Raw genomic sequence first — 21351 nt, forward strand, 5'->3', positions numbered from 1 at the left:
CATAGAACTCCTTGCAATGGATATAGAGGGAGTGTAGCTGATGTCATGAGGTGGTAGGGCATGAAACTGGTGCCAGAACTGAGCTCTGGTAAGTTCCAGCTGAAAAAAATGCCCTGCCTCTAGTCTTTCTTATTCGGAGATCACTTGTAGCCAAGTAAGATTGTCTTCCATGAAAACAGTCTTGACAATGAGTTTGTAAGTGCCTGTGGAGGCCAATTCTGGATCCACATGTCCTTCCACAGTGGGGACATAGGTTTCCGGGCAAGAGTTGATCATGGTGAGAGTTTGCCAAATGTGCCTTTCTCTTAGCACATTTCTCCCTTTCGTCCTGAGTTTGAGTGTATTCAGAGCCCATGACAATTGGAGCGCTCACAGGCCAGTGTTTCCCAATTGTCGGTGTTTATACTACATTTATAAAGTTTTGCCTTGAGAGAGTCTCTAAACCTCTTATATTGACCACAGGTCCAACCCAGCAGATCCTATTCCACCAGCAAGGGGCAAGTGGAATTATGAACTGATCCTGGCCCTACTGCCATTACCCTGTCTGCTGCAGTCAATAAAGGTATGGCCTGAATTCATTCCAACACTGGTGCCTGTCTGGTCATTTGCTGCTCTGCTGGGTCACAAAATATGCCTGCCAGGGCAACATTTATTGTGCTTTGGCATAGAAATCACAGAATGCACTGAGATCTGGATAGTAAACCATGCTTTTCTTCCACCCCATCTAATTAACTTTGATTTAAGGATTTTAGTCCCAGGAAACTTCCTGCTTCAGAAGTTGATCTCATCTCATGGAGGATGACTGGGACAATGGTCAAGGGATGGGGCTTTCGCATTTCTCCCTGATTTTACACACAAGTAGAATGACACAAATCAACATCCATTGTAACTTTCCTCAACAGGATCAAGTGGGAACTTTGGAAAGAGATCCTGCTAATACCTTCCAGTAGCTGCATTCACGTTATGAATACTTCATGGTCAACTGTACCACAAGCCACTGAAAGATGTAATAGGATCAATAAAACACAACTATCCCCATCAATCTTAGGGCAAAGAATGTCAGCCACTGCTGTAAGTGCACTCTCAGTGTTATGCTCAAGTCAAAAGTCAAGCTGGCAGAGGTCCATGAAACCAATAGTGTTCAGGTGCTCTTGAAATTCCAGTGAAAATCCAATTAAGCTTCCCCAACAAGGAAGTATTGGAAAACTGCATGATTGTTCAGAAAGTTACAACCATCAAGACACAATTGTTTGTGCACCCTGCCATAACAGGCAGGAACCAAAAGACCACAGATTTCAAGTCTACATTTTTTTCTCAACTTAATCCTGTATAGTCCTTCCATAAAATCTGATCTATAAACCCAGCTAGATGGGAGGGGTATAAATAATAAAATTTTTATTATGTATAAAAATATTATATTGGTGGGGTTTAAATGGAATGCTTCAAATATGCAAACTAAGAAACTACAGGAGATATTTGAAGTTCATAGCCAAAGCAATGCAGGTTTCTTTTATATTCAACTCTGATTTTGCAATCTAAATACAGTGGTACCTCAGGTTATATACGCTTTAGGTTACATACACTTCAGGTTACAGACTCCACTAACCCAGAAATAGTACCTCGGGTTAAGAACTTTGCTTCAGGATGAGAACAGAAATCATGCTCTGGCGGTGCGGCAGCAGCGGGAGGCCCCATTAGCTAAAGTGGTGCTTCAGGTTAAGAACAGTTTCAGGTTAAGTACGGACCTCTGAAACGAATTAAGTACTCAACCTGAAGTACCACTGCACAGTACATACCAAATACTTTAGTGGAGCAAACAATGAAAGTAAGGCAATTCCTTTTCACTTCTTTATAAAGCAAAGGTAATTGTGGCATAAGGCTTTATATCCTGGAAAAAAACCACCACATTATAACTAGTGTTTGGTTCATTTTGGCATCCTCTGAACCTGGACCTTCACTCTGTGGCGATACCCAATACCTAGGTGTGGCAAGATAACGGCAATGCATCAGATTCAGGGCTCAGACCTTGCAGCTGTCATTCATCCTTTCATAATTAAATAAGAAATACTACTGCCCTAAATTCAAGATATTGATTACTCTTTGGTACAGGGATAGCTGTTGCCTGATTCTTGAGAGGATGAGCCACTGAGCACAGTCAAGACAGGCCTCCGTGCTATGAATGAATGGTGCTAGTTCTTATCCTTGCTGGGCACAACTGACAATCCAGGTTTAAAGCTACAATACCTACCTGACCTTTTAGAGATCACCTCCTTTGTAAAACACCACATGGTCAACACATTAAGAGTGCCCTCTTGAGGACTCCATTCAGAAGGTGACTTCATGTGCAAAGGCACTGAATCCACAGCTGCCATTGCAAATAATGTGTCCACATTGCTACTATTCTGCAAGAGAAAAGTGAATGGGATTTGGTGGGAACATTTTTAGCGCTTATAACTTCAGCAGGAAAAACAATATTTTTTTCCTCCAAGTAATTATTTGCTGAAACAATAACAGTCACAGAGTGTCCTGCCCTATAATTAATGAGTTTTTAAAACAACAACAACAACAACAACGTTAACACTTTTACCATCTGGATTTAATGCACCTGGAATGATTTGTGAGCAATTTCAGCTGTTCTTCCTGTGAAAAACAAAGCACATCGGAACAGCATTGCCTTCCAGCAAGGGGTGGTATTATTTTTTTTTACTTTAAGTCTCCTTTGAGCAACCTTGGTATTCTAATTTCTAGCTTCTTCCACCGTTTGCATGAATATTGTGTTCCTGATGTTATGGATGGGCTCTGGCAGCTGCTTCCATAATCTGCAGTTTGAACACCTGGCCAAATGGCTAGTTTTTCATGTAAATTTTTGGGGGGTTGAGCATGAATGATTTAAGTGAAAGTAAATACTTTAAACAGGGAGATAAATATTGTAGTGCCTGAAATTAATGGCTGAGCCAATCAGAAAGGGGGCTTGCATAATTTTTCTTTATCATGTCTGCTTAGCCATCCATTGCAACCAGACATTCTTCGTAATATAGCCCCAATGGAGGTTGGGGCAAACACATTTGGGTCTAATGGATGTTAACCATAATTACATGAATCACAGCAGGATGAGAATAGAGTGTGCATTTGCAATCAGAAATAACCAGTGGCATTCAAACCTCTGTAATTATTTTTATCAAAGGAGTTATTGAGATTCCAACAGAATTTTATGAAATCGTCAGAACTTCACCATGTCGTGCAAGACTCTGCACGTCGTACAATAGCACCTAATTAAATTTTAGCCGTAATCAAACATATATTGCTTTAAGATTAATAGAGCTACATACTGTGCAAAAACCAAGGCAAGTGTTGGCAGAAGATTTAACTTGGTAATAACGTTCCCATATGAAAGGTTGGGTAGCATGAATGGCAAAGGAGATTCATCCCTCTGCTCCCCCAAAAAACATAGGAGTCACGCTGCATCAGGCCAAACAGCTATCTAGACTAGCACCTTCATCGTTAGTGAACAAACAGATGCTCTTAGGAAGCTGGCAAGCAGGACTGAAGTGCCACACCATGCTGCACACTAATGATTCCCAGGAGCTGATATTCAGAGTCATACTGCCATGAAGAGCAGGGGGTGGAGCATAAACATTTTGGATACAAGCTTTGAGTGTTACAAGACTATTAATCTCTAGACACTGGAAATATTTGGAAGGCCTCTCTGCAGAGATGCAATATGAAAAGGTATGGCTTCTGGCTGTTGGGGAAAAGTATGACTAAAAACATAACTATAGTATAAATATAAAGTATAACTAAAAATATAAATTTTATAATTTGACTGTAATAATAATAATAATAATTTATTTGTACCCCACCCATCTGGCTGGGTTTCCCCAGGCACTCTGGGCGGCTTCCAACAAAGATTGAAAATGACCACTCCCCGCATAAAACGGGGGGCGCCCTTTGCGTGGACGCGCGCAGCCACTGGAGCGCTTCAACAACATAGGCTTGGCTTCGCCTTCCCTCAGGTGAGATACCTGGAGGTCTCCGCCTACCTCAGTCAGTTGTCCAATCCCACCTGGGGGAAGCGTTGCCAAGGAGACCAGGCCAGGTAGGGGAGGGACTACCTGCCCACACAATAGTGGGAGGATCTTACCTGGGAATCCTCACTTGGCTCCAGAGCTTCTCCCACCCTACCCACCCTCAGTTAAGCCTTATTTTGCAGGTTAACTTTTCTTCATAGGTATGCGGGCGCTGCTCTATCAAGGTTGCTATTAAAGGGCCGGAAAGGAATTCTCCTGCATTGGCAGGTTTCGCCTTTCCCGTAGCAAAACGGCACAACTTTGGTGGTATCAGGCCTTGGGCGGAATCCTTTAGTCTATCTTCCTCTTTGCAGTGGCGATACCAGGGTTCCCCGTTAAAGGGGTTTCTAAAGGGAGGCTTTGACCGTACGCCGAGGGGGCATAACGGGGGCGGCAATCTCTGCTTGAACATATGTTCTCCGGAGCCGGCCCCCCCCCCACACACTGGATAACCATGATGTTCCCTAGGTCCCCGGCTGGGGACTGGGGAGGGATAATGCCCAATGCCTGAGCCAAGGTCTACCCACATCTGAAATATAATAAAGTTGTGGCCAATTTAATCCTATAGCACGTCGTCTTGAGTCGTTATTCCACATGACGGGGGGGGGTGCCCGGGATCTGGGGACTCCGCCTGTCCACGCAATACATTACAATGTCACACATTAAAAACTTCCCTGAACAGTGCTGCCTTCAGATGCCTTCTAAATGTTAGGTAGTTGTTTATCTCTTTGACATCTGATGGGAGGGCATTTCACAGGGCGGACGCCACTACCAAGAAGGCCTTCTGCCTGGTTCCCTGTAGCTTTGCTTCTTACAATGAGGGAACCGCCAGAAGGCTCTCGGTGCTGGACCTCAGCGTCTGGGCAGAACAATGGGGGTGGAGATGCTCCTTCAGGTTGGTTATACAACATAATTGAAAGGTCTCAATAGAATACCAGTGTCAGGCTTTGGGGAATTGGCTTCCTCCCCCGTTGCAGTAAATAAGAATATCAAATGAAAGGAACGAATTACCAGTTAGATTCTTTAATAATCACAGCAAGAGAACAAATAACACATCTCCTAGAAATGGTGGTGCTCCTAATTAAGGGACACTCCCCCCTCCGTCCTTATTAATCTATATCACTCCTATGTTTTGTAATCTGAGTTTGTACTCTCTGCACTTTCTGTTCTAACACTTTCTGAACTCTCCGTGTCTTTGGCGAAGGGTGTGTGTGAATGCTATCCAGAGACCATGAATCTGTTAACTCTCTATCTTCTAGTGTTTCTTCTTCTAGTTGTTCCCCATCCAGCATTTCCCAGCTTTTGCCTTCTGAACTATGCCCCTCTGCAAACCACTGTTCCAAATCTATGCTGTCATCTTGCTCCTGAGAAGATTCAGGTAAGGACCAGGGGGAGCGGGTGGCTCCCACCATTCTTCTTCAGTGCAGTCCTCTTCAGCACGGTCTCTACAACCAGCATGGTGTGCACTTATAGGAAACCAATAAGTCTTCTCTTTAGAATATGGATATTCTTGTTGGACACAAAAAGCCATTATTTATTATGTATTTCTGGAAACAAACAAACAGAGAATAATTTTATTTTTATTTAAATATTCAATAACAAGCATATTAAATATGATTAAGAATGTTCATATGAGTATGCTATTATGAACAGAGGTCCGGGGGGGGGGGGAACCTCTCCTAATTGTCTGTAATCATATATGTTGTTGTTGTTTTGAAAGGAAGAAAAAGGAACAGAAATCACATGAGTGAAGATGAGTGAATTCACTATTGTTATTTTTTAGCCTCAAATGTTATGTAAATTTTTACATTTCTCCTGCATTGTTTTTGACGTTTCCCTTCCATTGAAATGCACTGGAATGGCTTATGTAATTAGTGACATAATTAATTGTGTTAGCTTCAGCCACAGTGTTTAGCAAGACAAACAATGTAGGTTTTAGCGGAAGCCAAACTGTAGCGGAACACAAACAATGTTGATTGTGACTTACACAGAATGGAGCAGAAACTGCTGTTTCCTGACATCCCTAAGTGAGAGAGACACGGGGAATGTACCAGGGAACTTTCACTCCTTCCCTGTCATCACTACTGGCAGACTGGGCCCTTGGCAAATTTAGCAAAGACTGGTTTGCTACATACAGTGTAATATGCCTGTTCTGCAGTGAGAGAGTTGTGTTTACCAAGCTATCAAAATGGCATGTTTTTCCCCCCCCTCTCTCTCTTTCCACAGCTACAAACTGTCACGATGGCACTGAATAACTAATCTCTTGCATGAATTTCAAGGTGTTTACTCTCAATCGGCATATAAACATGTTTTATGTTATTTCCCCTGAAGGAAAGTGCAGGCAGGGGAATCCAAGTAACAAGAAGGGCATACGGGAAAAGTGGGGGAAATGTCCTTGTAGGAATCTGACAGGTGAGATGAATACTTGCATTCGCTCAGGTATGTCACAATATTATGTAAGTGCTGTAATTTGTATTGACAGCATCTGTTACTTGTCGTGGCCCAGAGGGTGTCAAGCGAGATATAAATTTGAAAATGCTAATTTTATAGCTTCCTTTCAAAGTTAAATTTTTGCATTATACTGGCTGTACCCATGAATAAATTCTGCAGGTTTATACGCTCTCTCTCCCATCTACCCACGCAATGCATATTTAACTACAAGGACTGTTAAACAGAGCCATGTTTTCATAATGCTTTCTTTATATATATATAAATGTGCATGCCTCAGAGGATGTGGCAAACGTGTCTGCAAAACAGCTTTATTCATCATGCATGATGGCTACTGCAATATGATATATGTAGACCATCTCTTGGCTTGCAATTAATTAAATACTCTAGAGCTGCAGCAAGCCTGAATATAAAAGCTCTTGACTCTGTAATGATCTGGCTTGTACTTGGTTGGCTTATTGTTAATGGTGTATTTCTGTTATGTATGTTCATCTTTGTGATGGGACATGAAGTTTTTTTTCTTTCTATGCCACCTTTTGGCCAAAAAGGCCCTCAAGGTACCTTACAAAGATGAATGTAAAATTCAAAGAAATGCAATAAAATATAGCTTACAGTAAAAACAGGAACACATCAATAAAATCTCTGAAACAAAAAACACATTCTTCCCTGGGTCTAAAACCAAATAAAAATTAATGTTTATGTAGTAGGTTTTTATATTTGCAAACTGCTTAGAAGCCTATTTTGGCATTAAACAATATACAAATAGATAAATACCATATGATTTCACCTATAGCAAGAAAGCAAAAAGTTTTCTAAAATTGAGCATCAGTAGAGCAACTTGGATTAGGAGTAATCTCACTACCCCCTTTCTCTTTCCAACTGGAAGCTTTGAAACAAAGCAAACTGGAATAATAATAATAATAATAATAATAATAATAATAATAATAATAATAATAATAATTTATTATTTATACCCTGCCCTTAAAACGGGGGGCACCCTTTGCATGGACGCACGCAGCCCCTGGATCTGGGGCTCCATCAGCATAGGCTTGGCTTTGCCTTCCCTCAGGTGGGATACCTGGAGGTCTCCGCCTACCTCAGTCAGTTGTCCAATCCCACCTGGGGGAAGCGTTGCCAAGGAGACCAGGCCAGGTAGGGGAGGGGTTACCTGCCCACACAATAGAGGGAGGATCTTACCTGGGAATCCTCACTTGGCTCCAGAGCTTCTCCCACCCTACCCACCCTCAGTTAATGTCTTATTTTGCAGGTTAACTTTCCTTCACAGGTTTTGCAGGTTAACTTTTCTTCACAGGTATGCGGGCGCTGCTACGTTAAGGTCGCTGTTAAAGGGCCGGAAAGGAATTTCCCTGCATTGGCAGGTTTCGCCTTTCCCGTAGCAAAACGTCACAACTTTGGCGGTATCAGGCCTTGGGCGGAATCCTTTAGTCCATCTTCCTCTTTGCGGCAGCAATACCAGGGTTCCCCGTTAAAAGGGTTTCTGAAGGGAGGCTTTGACCGTACGCCGAAAGGTCATCATTGCTCTCCCCTGCTGCGGTGGCGTAATGGGGGCGGCTATCTCTGCTTGAACATATGTTCTCCAGAGCCGGCCCATCCCCCCCCCCCCCACTGGATAACCCTGATGCACCCTAGGTCCCCGGCTGGGGACTGGGAAGGGATAATGCCCAATGCCTGAGCCAAGGTCTACCCACATTTGAAATTTAATAAAGTTGTGGCCAATTTAATCCCATAGCACGTTGTCTTGAGTCGTTATTCCACATGACGGGGGGGGGGGGACCGCTCGGGATCTGGGGACTCCGACACAGTGATACCCATTTCCACCCTTAGTCACAAACAGCTCTTGCCAGATTGGACTGCCTTCATATTTGCTTTAAAGATTTGTGTGCCTTTCTGGAAGCTGGGCCCATGGGGGAAGCTACATAAAAAATAATTGAAAACAGAATGTGAGACTTGCAATACAAATTTTCCTGAGAGAAGGAATCACAAACAGCAGGAAATGGCTCTGAAGCTGTTGGGCGCTTCTGTCAAAGACAGGCAGATATTGGAATACTTTCAGTACATTTTCGCTTACATCCGAGTATGCAAATATTTCACTTACATTTCTCAGGGCTCTGGCATTTCAGTCAGATCAACAACTTCATCTGTGATTTTATTTTTCTTCTACAAATCTCTCTGAGTACAAAAGAACCACTGTATGCTGTCAAAGAATCATAGAACTGTAGAGTTGGAAGGGAGTCCCCATGAATCATCTAGTCCAATCCTCTGGAAAGCTGAGGATGGACTTTATGGAAAGTTATGCTGGCTGTTCAAAAACTGGGGACAGACTACTCTGGGTTCAGAAACATTTGGGCAGAGGTTTGGATACTTTTTCCCTTTCTGACAAAGCCCTTTCTTTTCGTGGACCAGTGGGTTATCCCAGTGCGGTGTCTGAGATAGAAGGGAAGTAGGGCACACATGTAGGTGCACACCATATCAATGCTGAAAGAGAGCAGAACCTTGGAGGCTCTTTAAGTGTGCATTGGCATCTTCCAGTTCTGGCCACCCACCCAACTGCCTCCCCTTAGTAGCAAGTAGCTGGTTGCTTCATTGCTGAGGAGGTGTGTGTGTGTGTGTGTGTGTGTGTGTGTGTGTGTGTGTGTGTTGATTGGTTGGTTGGCTTCTTTTTTGCCTGTCTATATAGTGGCCTTGTCTGTCGTGTGTGCTGGGATAGTGGGTGCAAGTGATGTAGGTATGCTACCTAATTGAGTTATGTTGGTCACATTTTAGCAGAGATGTGCCAGAAATTTACCAGTTAGGGGCTATCTTAAGTGAACACCCTTAGCCACCTTTGAGGACAAATAATGATTCCTGAGACCTGGCACTCAGGGATATGAGAATGGTGTGCTGCATAGGTGCCAATTCCCTGGGGCCCTGAGTGCCTGAGCACACACAAAATTCTTCATGAAAGGGATGGGCATCCACAAAATTTGGTGCCAGGGCCATGCACACTGCATGGCACTCACAGCCCCGGGCACCTGCGGTTGCAGGGCCAAGCTGGCACTTCTGGTGTGCTGTGTACGGATTGCCATTTGGTACAACCTGACTCATCTCAGGGTTTGGAGTGGTGAGGGTCTGGGAGGAAGTGACTCAGGAAGACCTCCTAAAAGGTGGGTAAGTGGTGAGAATTACTACCCATATCCTAGGGCAAATCCAGGCATTTTAGAAACATACTATGCTTCCAGGGTCATTTATGAGTTAACTTCTTTTACAGTTACCTCTGCAGATCTTGTCTGTAAGTTAAATATATGTGGCTCTATTTCAACTTGTTTACCTCACCTCTTTATTTCCAGTTCTGAATGCAAAACATTTTGGAGCAGAACCAAGCTCCAGAAATTGCGGGCCATTTAGAAGAAGATGCATGTTTATTGCTCTCCATCTTAACACAGGAAAGGAAAGGATTTCTGCTGCCCACCCATCTTTCAGTAATGCATTCCTCATCTGGGCAGTTGCCTAGCCTTTGAACAGTGCACATGTGAGGAAGGAATCTTTAGAAACGGAGTGTGCATTAAATGACCAACACCTGATTTTGAAAGCCTCTGTGGGTATATAGATAATGTTAAAATAGCTATCTTGCCATCAGAAAATATAGAAATGTTTCATTGTTTGGAAATACGAACATTATGTTTGATCGTAGAAACTGCGCACGCCACAGGAGTCTCCTGCTGCTTCCTACGACATAAGAAGAAAACACAATTTCCTCTTTTCTGTGGATTTATTGTTGGCTATTGCTGCAGTATAAAAATATTACTGGAATAAGGCATCAGTATTCCTTCCCTACACAAAAGGTGTGTGGAACAAATGCCTGTAATCTCTCCAACTTTTTGAATTTTGTCACATCTGTTCTCTACTGATGATTTGATCACTGTGTGCCTGGGTCAGCAACACATGAATTCCTTGACTACTTTGCCATGTGAAGCTTGGATACTTAAATCCCATTAAAGCCTAAATGCATGGAATTGAATGCAGACCTGCAGAGACACAGCAGAAGCTATATGTGCCATCTAGCTCCTATACATCTGTGTTTGTTTTCCTATTTCCAAAGGCAGATAGTGTGTAGAGAACTCAGTGGGATTTAACTCCATGCCTTGACTTACAAATAGGATACAGAAAGCTTTTTTTTTTCAAGCATATGTGTGTGCACGTTTGTGTGTAGATAGATATAAACATATAGCTAGTTGAGCATTATCCTGCTGAGCTATATATTTATATTCTATAAGAAATGCCACTGATCTGTGACTTGAATTTTGATGCTTGAAATAAAAATAAAAAATTTGCACCGTGTAGAAATGTGATTAATTCAGCAGTGTACAAATGTGTCTAATACAAGCAACAACCAGTTGACTCATGTCCAATTGAAGTGTGATCGCACATATGTGCACAGCACTGACTGAACCAGAACTGACTCAAAAAGGTCACTAAAACTTCACCCAAACAACACTTAAAGGGTGGAACAGGGGCAGAACGGGGATGGGGCAGGGTGGAATGCATTATGCAGGCCCCACCAATACGCACAGAAAGGGGGCAGTATGTACCCCAATGAAAAACTAGGATTGCCTGTAAATAAAAAATAAAATGGTAGCACATTGGATTGTTGCTAGTATACATCTCAACACCTATCTATAGCAAGTGTTAGGCCATATGGGAACTATAAACAAAAATAAATATCTTAGGGCTCTTTTATGGTCAACTGTAATCAGAAATATGTTTACCTGAGGCTGTTCCATCAACAGGCCTATGCTCTGAAAGAGGCCTATGCCTTCTGGGTCTGTATACCATTCTATGGACTTCATTATGAAACTACCCAAGTTTCCAATACACTTGAAAGTGAGGGTGATTGCATGTGCAAGTTCAGAGCTTATTTGTTCCAGGCAAGTAAGTTTGCTCATGATTGTGGCAATCCCCTACCTTTCAACTTTCCTTGGATGAAAATAGGGACATTCTATTCTACATCAACAGGAAGTCCTTGGTATCAGTCTTGTACCTTAGTATATACATTTTTCTACCCATCACTCTGCTGGAGAACTGCATTCCAAAATTCAGAGAATTGTGAATTTTGAAGGATGTCTGTGTCTCGGGTCACATATTGTTTCAGAAGTGTGGATTCATTAAGTGTACCTTTAAACACAATCTTAATCAAAATTCTCTCCCATGCCTAGCTACAACTGTGGAAGATATTTGAGTCTTCTTCCTTTTTTTTTACTTGGCAAAGCTTAATGGCTCTTTTTTGTCTTTAGGTAGATCAAGATGGAATGATATCCAACCAATTTAATAATACGTCTTGGCTCTGTTTCTTTGGACATCCTTAAAGAATCAGCTCAGGTAGTGAGAGTGATCATGTAAATGTATCCATAAAACACCACAAACACTAATTCCCAATGCATGCCAATACATGCATTCCCAATACATGCCATCACATCGAGACTGTTTTATCAGTGTGTACTTCTCGGGGGGGGGGGGAGAGAAAAAGATGATCTGAAACTAAAAGTTGGAACTAATGGCACATCAAAAGTGTACTGTACAAAACATGAAGTAGAAAAAATCCATAACGAAGAATTATTAGATTTTACTTCAAAAACAACACCAGATTCTTAACAAAACTGAAAAATCTGAGGAGAAATTAAGAAACCTTCTGATTTGAAAGAATTAGATCCATTCCTCCTATATCCATGAAGCAGATTCCTCCATCTTATGACTGATTTGTAGCAGCAAAAAAATGGGAAACACAACAACCCTGCAATACTGTATCCAAGCAACATTAAACATAATAGGGTTGGAAGTATCTGTAGTTTAGCGTGCTTTTTAGGCCTAGAAGGTGACATATGTCTTATCAGAGAACTTATATGTGACTGTCAGATGATACTTCCCCACTTTATATATATATATATATATATATTTGCTTTCGTAGATTTTCACGGGTACAGGAATGCAGGTTTTGGTGTTTTCGGGTATCTTCCCGTGTAAGAGTTGGGGTGTCTAGGCGACGTTTCGACGAGGTCTCACTCGTCATCTTCAGGCTGGTGCTTTCGGCTTCTTGTTACTAGAACAGAGCAGGATCTCAGTGTTTGAGTTCCTATAAATACTGTTGAGGGGGTGTGGTGTATAGCCTCCAACGTTCTGGGTAGAGAGGAAGTTCCCAGGTTATTGTGCCTTTTCTTCTTTTGTTCATTAATTACTTGAGGGATATCTTGAGTGATTTCTTGAGTGATATTCTGAGTACCACTTAGGAGGGTCATTAGGTGTGGATTAGTTGCTAAAGCTTTCGTGTCTTGACCTCTTGAGCTTGTGAAGAGTTTTTCTGAAAAATAGCCAATATCCTCAGAAACCCAAAAGATAAAATCCAGTTAGAAAACCAAGGGGTCTATGAAATACCCTGCAAAGTCTGCCCAGCCACGTACATTGGACAAACAAACAGACGAATAAATGCACGTATCGCAGAACACAAGAATGCCGTCAAAAAAGAAGAAAAAACTTCCTCTCTTTACCAACACATGAAAGAAACAGGACACGAAATTAATTTTGCAGATTCCAAATTGCTCTTTAACATGGAACATCACCACAAGAGAATAATCATGGAAGCCATCGAGATAGAGAAACACCCTCACAACATGAACAAGCGTGACGACACGTCCCGCCTGCCAGACATCTGGAAATTAGCCCTCCCCACAAAAACCGACACCAGAACCAGAGGCACACAGAACGCCATCTCCAATCAACCACACCAGACCCAAACCCAGACCCTCTCCACAGATAAATTACAGATACCATCCAGTAGCCAAACCATAGTGGCACCTCCGGATGCTGCACCCCCCTGCAATCCCTACACAGATCTGGCTGGCACAGGGCACAAAACCACAGCTCGCCCCTATACACGAAGCCAAGCCAGAGCACAACTAAGTGCAGTACAGCCATCTTCTCAGAAAAACTCTTCTCAGAAAAACTCTGAAAAACTCTTCACAAGCTCAAGAGGTCAAGACACGAAAGCTTTAGCAACTAATCCACACCTAATGACCCTCCTAAGTGGTACTCAGAATATCACTCAAGAAATCACTCAAGATATCCCTCAAGTAATTAATGAACAAAAGAAGAAAAGGCACAATAACCTGGGAACTTCCTCTCTACCCAGAACGTTGGAGGCTATACACCACACCCCCTCAACAGTATTTATAGGAACTCAAACACTGAGATCCTGCTCTGTTCTAGTAACAAGAAGCCGAAAGCACCAGCCTGAAGATGACGAGTGAGACCTCGTCGAAACGTCGCCTAGACACCCCAACTCTTACACGGGAAGATACCCGAAAACACCAAAACCTGCATATATATATATATATATATATATATATGTGTGTGTGTGTGTGTGTGTGTGTGTGTGTTTTCAAATACAAACCAGAATTATACACCCCATGCATCTTAGTTACATCTTATTTCTCTTTTTTGACTTCCCTCAATTTGTCTGCCAATCCTTCATATTTTAACTTTTTACACATTTCTACCTTATTATTTATAATATTACTGTAAACTTCCTCCCATTTTTAATACTTATTATAACATTCTCCCATCACAGCGCTTCATTAAAGCTTACAAACGTAATCTGATTATCACTTAATTTTTGCAAATATTCAATAAATTTTCCCCAGTCTTCTGTAAATCTTTAATCCTTCCTGTCATTCTATCCAATTCTGCATATCCATCATTTTTGTTCTCCATTCTTCTATTGTAGGTAGCTCCTCCTGTTTCCATTTCTGGGCCATCAATATTCTTGCCGCTGTCACTGCATATAAAAATAACTTCTTTTCTTTCTTATTTATCTCGTTACCTGTAATGCCTAATAAAAATGCTTCTGGTTTCTTAACAAATGTATATTTCAACATTTTCTTCAATTCATTATATACTATTTCCCAAAAGCTTTTTACTTTCTTGCATTCCCACCACATATGATAAAATGTACCTTCTTATACTTCCCCACTTTCAATGAGTCCAACATGTGAAGGGGAGCAGTGCATGATTTTCACTTATGTGTATTGAATTGTGCACATACATGTGTCAATTGGCTTATTAATCACTGTTTACACAGTTGAGCAGTGCAGAGGAGCACACCCTTGCACCCTTGACTGGTCTAACATATGGAACAGAGCAAGTAAAGTGATTTTTTGAAACAAGAAGAGGAAAATTCCCAACCGTACATTAGGTACAACTCATTCCAGTGTCATCTAGTGACTAAACCATATGATGATGAACTGCTAATTAACTGCTGAGCCACAATTTTAAAAGGGGGTACAAGAATAGTGCTTCCTTCCTCTCATTGTGTCTGTCATGAATGAGGACTAGTTACCTGGCCCATTCCTGTTAAAAGGTTGTCACTTGAATGAAAATTGTTTACTTCTTTCTTTGTTCAGACTCCCTCTTCAAACAAATTCTGTCCTCTCTTAGCTGCTCCTAAAACCATTTTCTTTCTATTGTCAAACAAATTAACCCAAGAATTTGCCAATTTCACCCATTTTATTATCAAATCTTCCTGCCCCCATATCCGAGTGCTTAAGCAATTCAATATATCCTAAACAAAAGTTCTCCCCACTCTGCCACCAACTCTGGGGTTGTGGCGCTCATCTCGCTTTACAGGCTGAGGAAGCCGGCATTTGTCCGCAGACAGTTTTTCTGGATAATGTGGCCAGTATGACTAAGCCGCTTCTGGCACAATAGAACACCAAAACCAGAGCAGCACATGGAAACGCCATTTACTTTCCCGCTGGAGCAATGCCTATTTATCTACTTGCACTTTTTGGCATGCTTTCAAACTGCTAGGTTGGCAGGAGCTGGGACCAAGCAACAGGAGCTCACCCCGTCACGGGGATTCGAACCGCTGACCTTCTGATCAGCAAGCCCAAGAGGCTCAGTGGGTTAGACCACAGCGCCACCCGCGTCCCCATATTGGCTACCCTGCCAACATCCTCCATATTATTGGATTCAAGGTTGGTTTTTATCATTGCTGAAAATATAAGTGACAGACAGGGATTGTGGAGGTAGTAAGGATACCTTGATTCTAAACCAAAGTAAACTGGCTGTCATAAAAATGTGGAGCACAGGCACTAAGAGTCTAGATTCACTCTCTGAAAGCAATTATTTATGAACCTCAGATCTAATCATCTGTAATTTTGAGGGCCAAAGGAAGTGTTCATTTGTTTCTGAATTGGCTCAATCAGTTTAACACAGAAATCTACATGATAGCATGGATTGTGGCAGAGACAAATGCCCCTGCATGCCGGAAGAAATAATGCATTTCTGTTCTAATCCTTATTGGAATTTTTTTATTACAATAGTACATTCACATAATCATCTTGATCAGCATACAATGGCTGCACTCACTATTAAGATCTGTATTTCTCTTAAGTGGTGACAAATTGCAGCAAATGAACAATGAGAACGTTTGAGCTCTCTCTCTCTTTTGAGTATTTATAAGACGCCAATCACAGGAAAATGCAGGTGATGAGCAGAGGAAGAGGATCAAAATGAAACCCAACACTAGGCTACTTTGGCTCACTTCTTCCTGAGCTGCAGTTTCTTTTCCACGTGTGTTTCCTTCAAACGATAATCAACAATGATATCTGAATATATATTTTCCCAAACAGCGGAATAATCCAAAATGGGTCTGCCCATAGGCTACAATAGGCTACAAACTCATGTGGACTGGGATTGATCAAACAATGAGCTGAACCTGAGACAATCTGTGCTATGTGGATTTTCTGACACATTGGCATACACCCATTGCAAGACAGACTAGCTAGGAGATGGGTGTCAAGAAGAAGAAAAAGCAGAACAGTGATAGAGAGATACACTCAGATTAAAGAGAGAGATGAAATGGTTTCACAGGCACCCTCACATATATTAGTGAACTCATGCTTCAAACACAGACACAGGTAAAAGCCTAGTCAATGGCTCATGTCCCCCCCCCTTTTTTTTAAGGAGAAAGGTTTAACAGAAGAATTTTTGGTGAAACTTTGAAAAACTGACTCAGGGGGAAAATTCTAAATACATAAAATAATTAAAAGTAACTTGCAAAACAGCAAATGCAATTGCTGCCTAGTTGAAATTAAGCTTTGTTAGAGGCCAGCCTCTTTAAAAAGAAATTGAAATCTATTGTGCATTACAGCTCCCTTGGGAATCTGTTTAATCAGTGTGGTCGGCTGTTGTATTACTGTTGTGATCTCTTCAAAGCAAAGCTTGCTTAGCTTTGTATATTTAGATATTGACCCAGTCCAGAAAAGCTGAAAGTGAGACACTAACTGGTACAATTTGGGCGGGGTTTTGCCAACCCTAAACCAAAAGGTAGCAGATGAGACAGGAGTTCGTGATCTTTATAAGTCACGTCTTATCTCATACCAAAAAAGTGACCATGCCCCCTTGCCGAGTATGTAAACTTTTTAAGTTGCTATGCCAATGCCAATGCAGATAATGATCATTACAGTGCTTTTATTTTTTAAAAGGTGATGATACTCATCATGAAGTGGTTGCAATAGGTGCCACACTTTAAACATTTTGGGGGTGCCAGTACTGCGTGCCCGGGGGGGGGGAGCACTGGCCATTAGTATATCCTTAATGCAGATGTTGGAACTGGGGCTAAGAGAGTATGGATTAGGCCAACCATGTAAAGCAACTCAATATTGATTTTGCTGTGGGGAGGGGGAAGCTAATGTATGGAAATCTTTACATAGTCCAGTCCTGATGTGCTGTGAATCCAGCTCACTACTGGGACAATAAAGGGAGTGGGGACAGACCAGGCCAAGCTTCTGCCATTGTGGAACAAGCTAGGGACTCTGAACTTGGCCAACGATTATGCATTTTAGCAGCAGCCCTGGTACCAAAGACCTGCCAGATTCACAAATGCTAGTTTGCTGGTATCCTGTGGAGCAAAAGGCTTCTTTCAGGAAGTATTATAGTAATGTTCAGATACTTCATCAAGCAGTACAGGACAAGAATAATGTGGGGCATTTTCACTGGTCCCAGGCATTCCAGCTGGATTTGAAGCTGAAAGACTAAGGAAAAGTGCAGATGCATCAAGGGTAAATGATAAGCACACACAATTTGTGACATTGTATGACTTCATTGCTTATCAAGGGGGATGTCTGTTAAAACATTACTCTGAATTCCAATTTCCTGGCTTTGTGGTTCCTGAGCCAACATGAGATAGTGTTAACTCCGATCATAAACTGGCAGCTTTGATCATTTTACACACACACACAGAGAGAGAGAAATAATGAATACAAAAAGTGTAATATATGTTGGGAATATTATGTGCTACTCTGGAACAAGGATGATATTGGACTTCCACCAATAAGCTCTCATTATGCAAATTAGCCGAGAAAGGAAGTAGAAAAGTTGAGCTAATGGCAAGCTGTTGCTGTCTAAATGAATGCTATGGGGTTGCCCCTAGCAACCACATGAGCACACACATAGACTTTTGTTCAACACTACATCTTTGCATTTTGAGATGAGATAACCAGGAGAGGACAGGAGTGCTCTTTATGGTCGTGAATCTTTACAGGTATCAAACCTGTCATTCTCTTTTCCTTCATTAATATTTCAGAGGATACATAATTGGTTTTTGGCTCATAGCAGGAGACTGGTGCAGAAAACAAATGGGAGCATGGTTCATCATTCTGAGCCCTATCAGGGAGAATGAACACACAGAGCGGGAGTGGGCATCATAGGAAAATCTCACTAACAAAGTCCATATGCATACAACTAGTAAACATGTAGGCTCTGAAAGTTAGATGAGCATATGGAGGCTGGAGGCATGGTACACACCTCCATTCACCCTAGGTTATCTTCACATGACTATGGCCTTTTGCTGTGGCTGGACTGGAACATCATCATCATCATCATCATCATCATCATTATTATTATTATTATTATTAGAGTTTATATACCGCCTTATACACAAAGGTCTCAGGGCGGTTCACAGAAAAGATCACAACATATATAATCAGAATAAAAACAACAGCCCAATAACATCCTCTCCAGAAAAGAACCATATTTTAAAAGGGTATAGAATGTCAAACAGATCAACCAAAGGCCTGGTTTAAAAGGAATGTTTTTGCCTGGCGCCTGAAGGTGTGTAATGAAGGTGCCAGGTGAACTTCCCTTGGGAGAGCATTCCACAGTTGGGGAGCCACTGCAGAGAAGGCCCATTCTTGTGTTGCCAACCTCTGAACCTAACGAGGAGGAGGCACACAAAGAAGGGCCTCAAAAGATGCTCTCAAGGTCCGGGTAGGTTCAGATGGAAAGAGGTAGTCTTTGAGGCATTGTGGTCCTGAGCCATACATAAGAAGGTACATAAGAAGTATGTTCCCAATAATTACTCCCCACTTCATTTATTATTCTATTATTATTCTATTATTATTCTATTATTATTCTATTATTATTCTATTATTATTCTATTATTATTCTATTATTCTAATAAATGTTCATTTATTATTCTAAGAATTTGCCCTTCCTGCCATTCCAGCCTTTCTAAATTTTGGTTTTTCTGGGGAAATTTCTAAAAATTAGCCCTGAGGTTCTGAGCAGTTGGATGCTTCAGGTTTTCGGTCTTTTCAACTCATTAGCATATTTTCTTCCCCTCTCATTTATGTATGAGAAGGGGCAAAGTACATTTCTGAGATAGTGAATTGCATGTTGGATTTATAAAAGAGTGATAATAATGGGTTGGCTCCAGAGTGTCCCTTCCATGAATGGAATCTCTGGAATGCCTGAGATCCACTGGAGGACTCAGGGTGCCTATGTTACCAGTTTCTGGCAGACACAAAATAGAAGAAGGCATGCCATTTTCTTTTGCTACCCAAACTGTCAAGGACTATCCATAAATATCACAAAACGGTGAAGAGAAGAGCTATTGATTTCCTTTCATCACTACCGAGCGTTGCAGAAAGCATGAAAAGTGAAAGAAAAGTATTGCCAGCACAACAATTAATAGATTAGCTGAAGCATTTACTCCATGCACAATCCGATCCCATTAGTAGGTGTCATTAAATTCAATAGTGCTTCTGCCCACAAACTTAGAGTGGAAGACTTAGTCATAGAATCATAGCTGGAAACGACTTTGGAGGTTACCTAGTGTAACCCCCTGCTCAACTCAAGATGCTACAATAGCTACCCAACCTCTTTTCAGAAACTTCCAGCAAAGGTATATCCCAACCTCTCTTTAGATACCTCCAGCAAAGCTAGTCATTTTTAATTACTATTTTTCATGGTTTTTATCTTATCTTGTGTTTCCTTGTACAGTGGTACCTCAGGTTACATATGCTTCAGGTTACATACGCTTCAGGTTACAGACTCCGCTAACCCAGAAATAGTGCTTCAGGTTAAGAACCTTGCTTCAGGATGAGAACAGAAATCGTGCTCCGGCGGTGCGGCAGCAGCAGGAGGCCCCATTAGCTAAAGTAGTGCTTCAGGTTAAGAACAGACCTCCAGAACGAATTGTTATTAACCCGAGGTACCACTGTATTGGCTTAGGCATTGGAAACCACACGACTATATCTGACTCCTGGCCATCTGCAGGAAGTCTTGGAAGGGTTAACCACCAGTAGGGGGAGCCCTGCTGATGCACATCAACTAGGAACTCCCCCAGGGTCACCTCTAGGGGTTGTGCCATGTTCCTAGCCCCCCCCGTCTGACCGAGCAGAGAGAGAAAAGGGGTGTGTCCTCAACCGCTGGCAGTTGAAATAGCCCGCATCACACATCAGGACTGTCCAGATTGGACGGCCTAGGGATGACGTGCCCAAGGACCCTCCCAATCGATGATAATTGCGCAACCTGAACTTGCTGGTTTGTGATTGAATTTCACCTGAACATAGTGACATTCTGGGAGCTAAAAGAGAAAGAGAAGTAGTTGGAGGTGGGTGGATTTTCATGTAGGTGCATTTTTGTGCACATTACTAGGCTGTATTGCAAAATTCGGAGAGGTGCGAGTTTCAAATGATGGTTGTATTTCAGTTTGTGAATTGTTTCAAAAAAGTGCAAATTAGGTCACTGAATCTAATTTCTCCTTTCCACCTACCTGACCAGCATAGAATCCTCATACTGCTGCTATGATATCCACCTATGACGTCTGAGAGTGGCTTAGTGCATATTCTAAACCGCTGCTAAAAACAAAATAATGAACAAAACCATTGCTGGTAATGCAGCTGTATATTCCCAGTGTGTTTATCAATTAGATTGCATTGTTGGCAGCCCATTTCCAATCAGCCTGGATTTTGGCAAGGCTGTATTAATAATCAGCACAAAGCAATGAAGGGAGAGGAATGACAGAAGTGACTGACATTTTTATGATTGGGAGGAGGGGCTGGAAGATGGTGAGCTGTGGAAACAGGTAGGTGGGCAATCTGCAGCGATTTTATAATTCCCAAGATGAAAGTCATAGTTTTTTGTTTCCTTAGCAACTGTGAAATCCCCATTTTTGTAAATTAAATGCCATGCATAGTGAGAACTTGCATTCCCCCATCTAACATCATTCCCTGAGGGGCATATACATCATTTACAACCTGATGCTATGTATGTTTATTCAAAACTAAGTTTAAGACTCTTTCCATAGCAAGTGTTGCATTAAATTGAAGCCTGAGAGGGCAGGAAGGTGGGTTAACTTTAGCTCACAACCATTTTATCTTCTAGACCATATTATCTGTGGCACTGGGAACCATTCTTTTTGTTCAAAAGAGAAAAGTAAGAAGAAATGGAAGTTGGAAAAGCCTTTCATATTTGTATTTAAAGTAAGCACAAACAACTGAAT

This window comes from Podarcis bocagei, assembly GCF_964188305.1.
Source record: "Podarcis bocagei genome assembly, chromosome: 1".
Taxonomy (NCBI): Eukaryota; Metazoa; Chordata; class Lepidosauria; order Squamata; family Lacertidae; genus Podarcis; species Podarcis bocagei.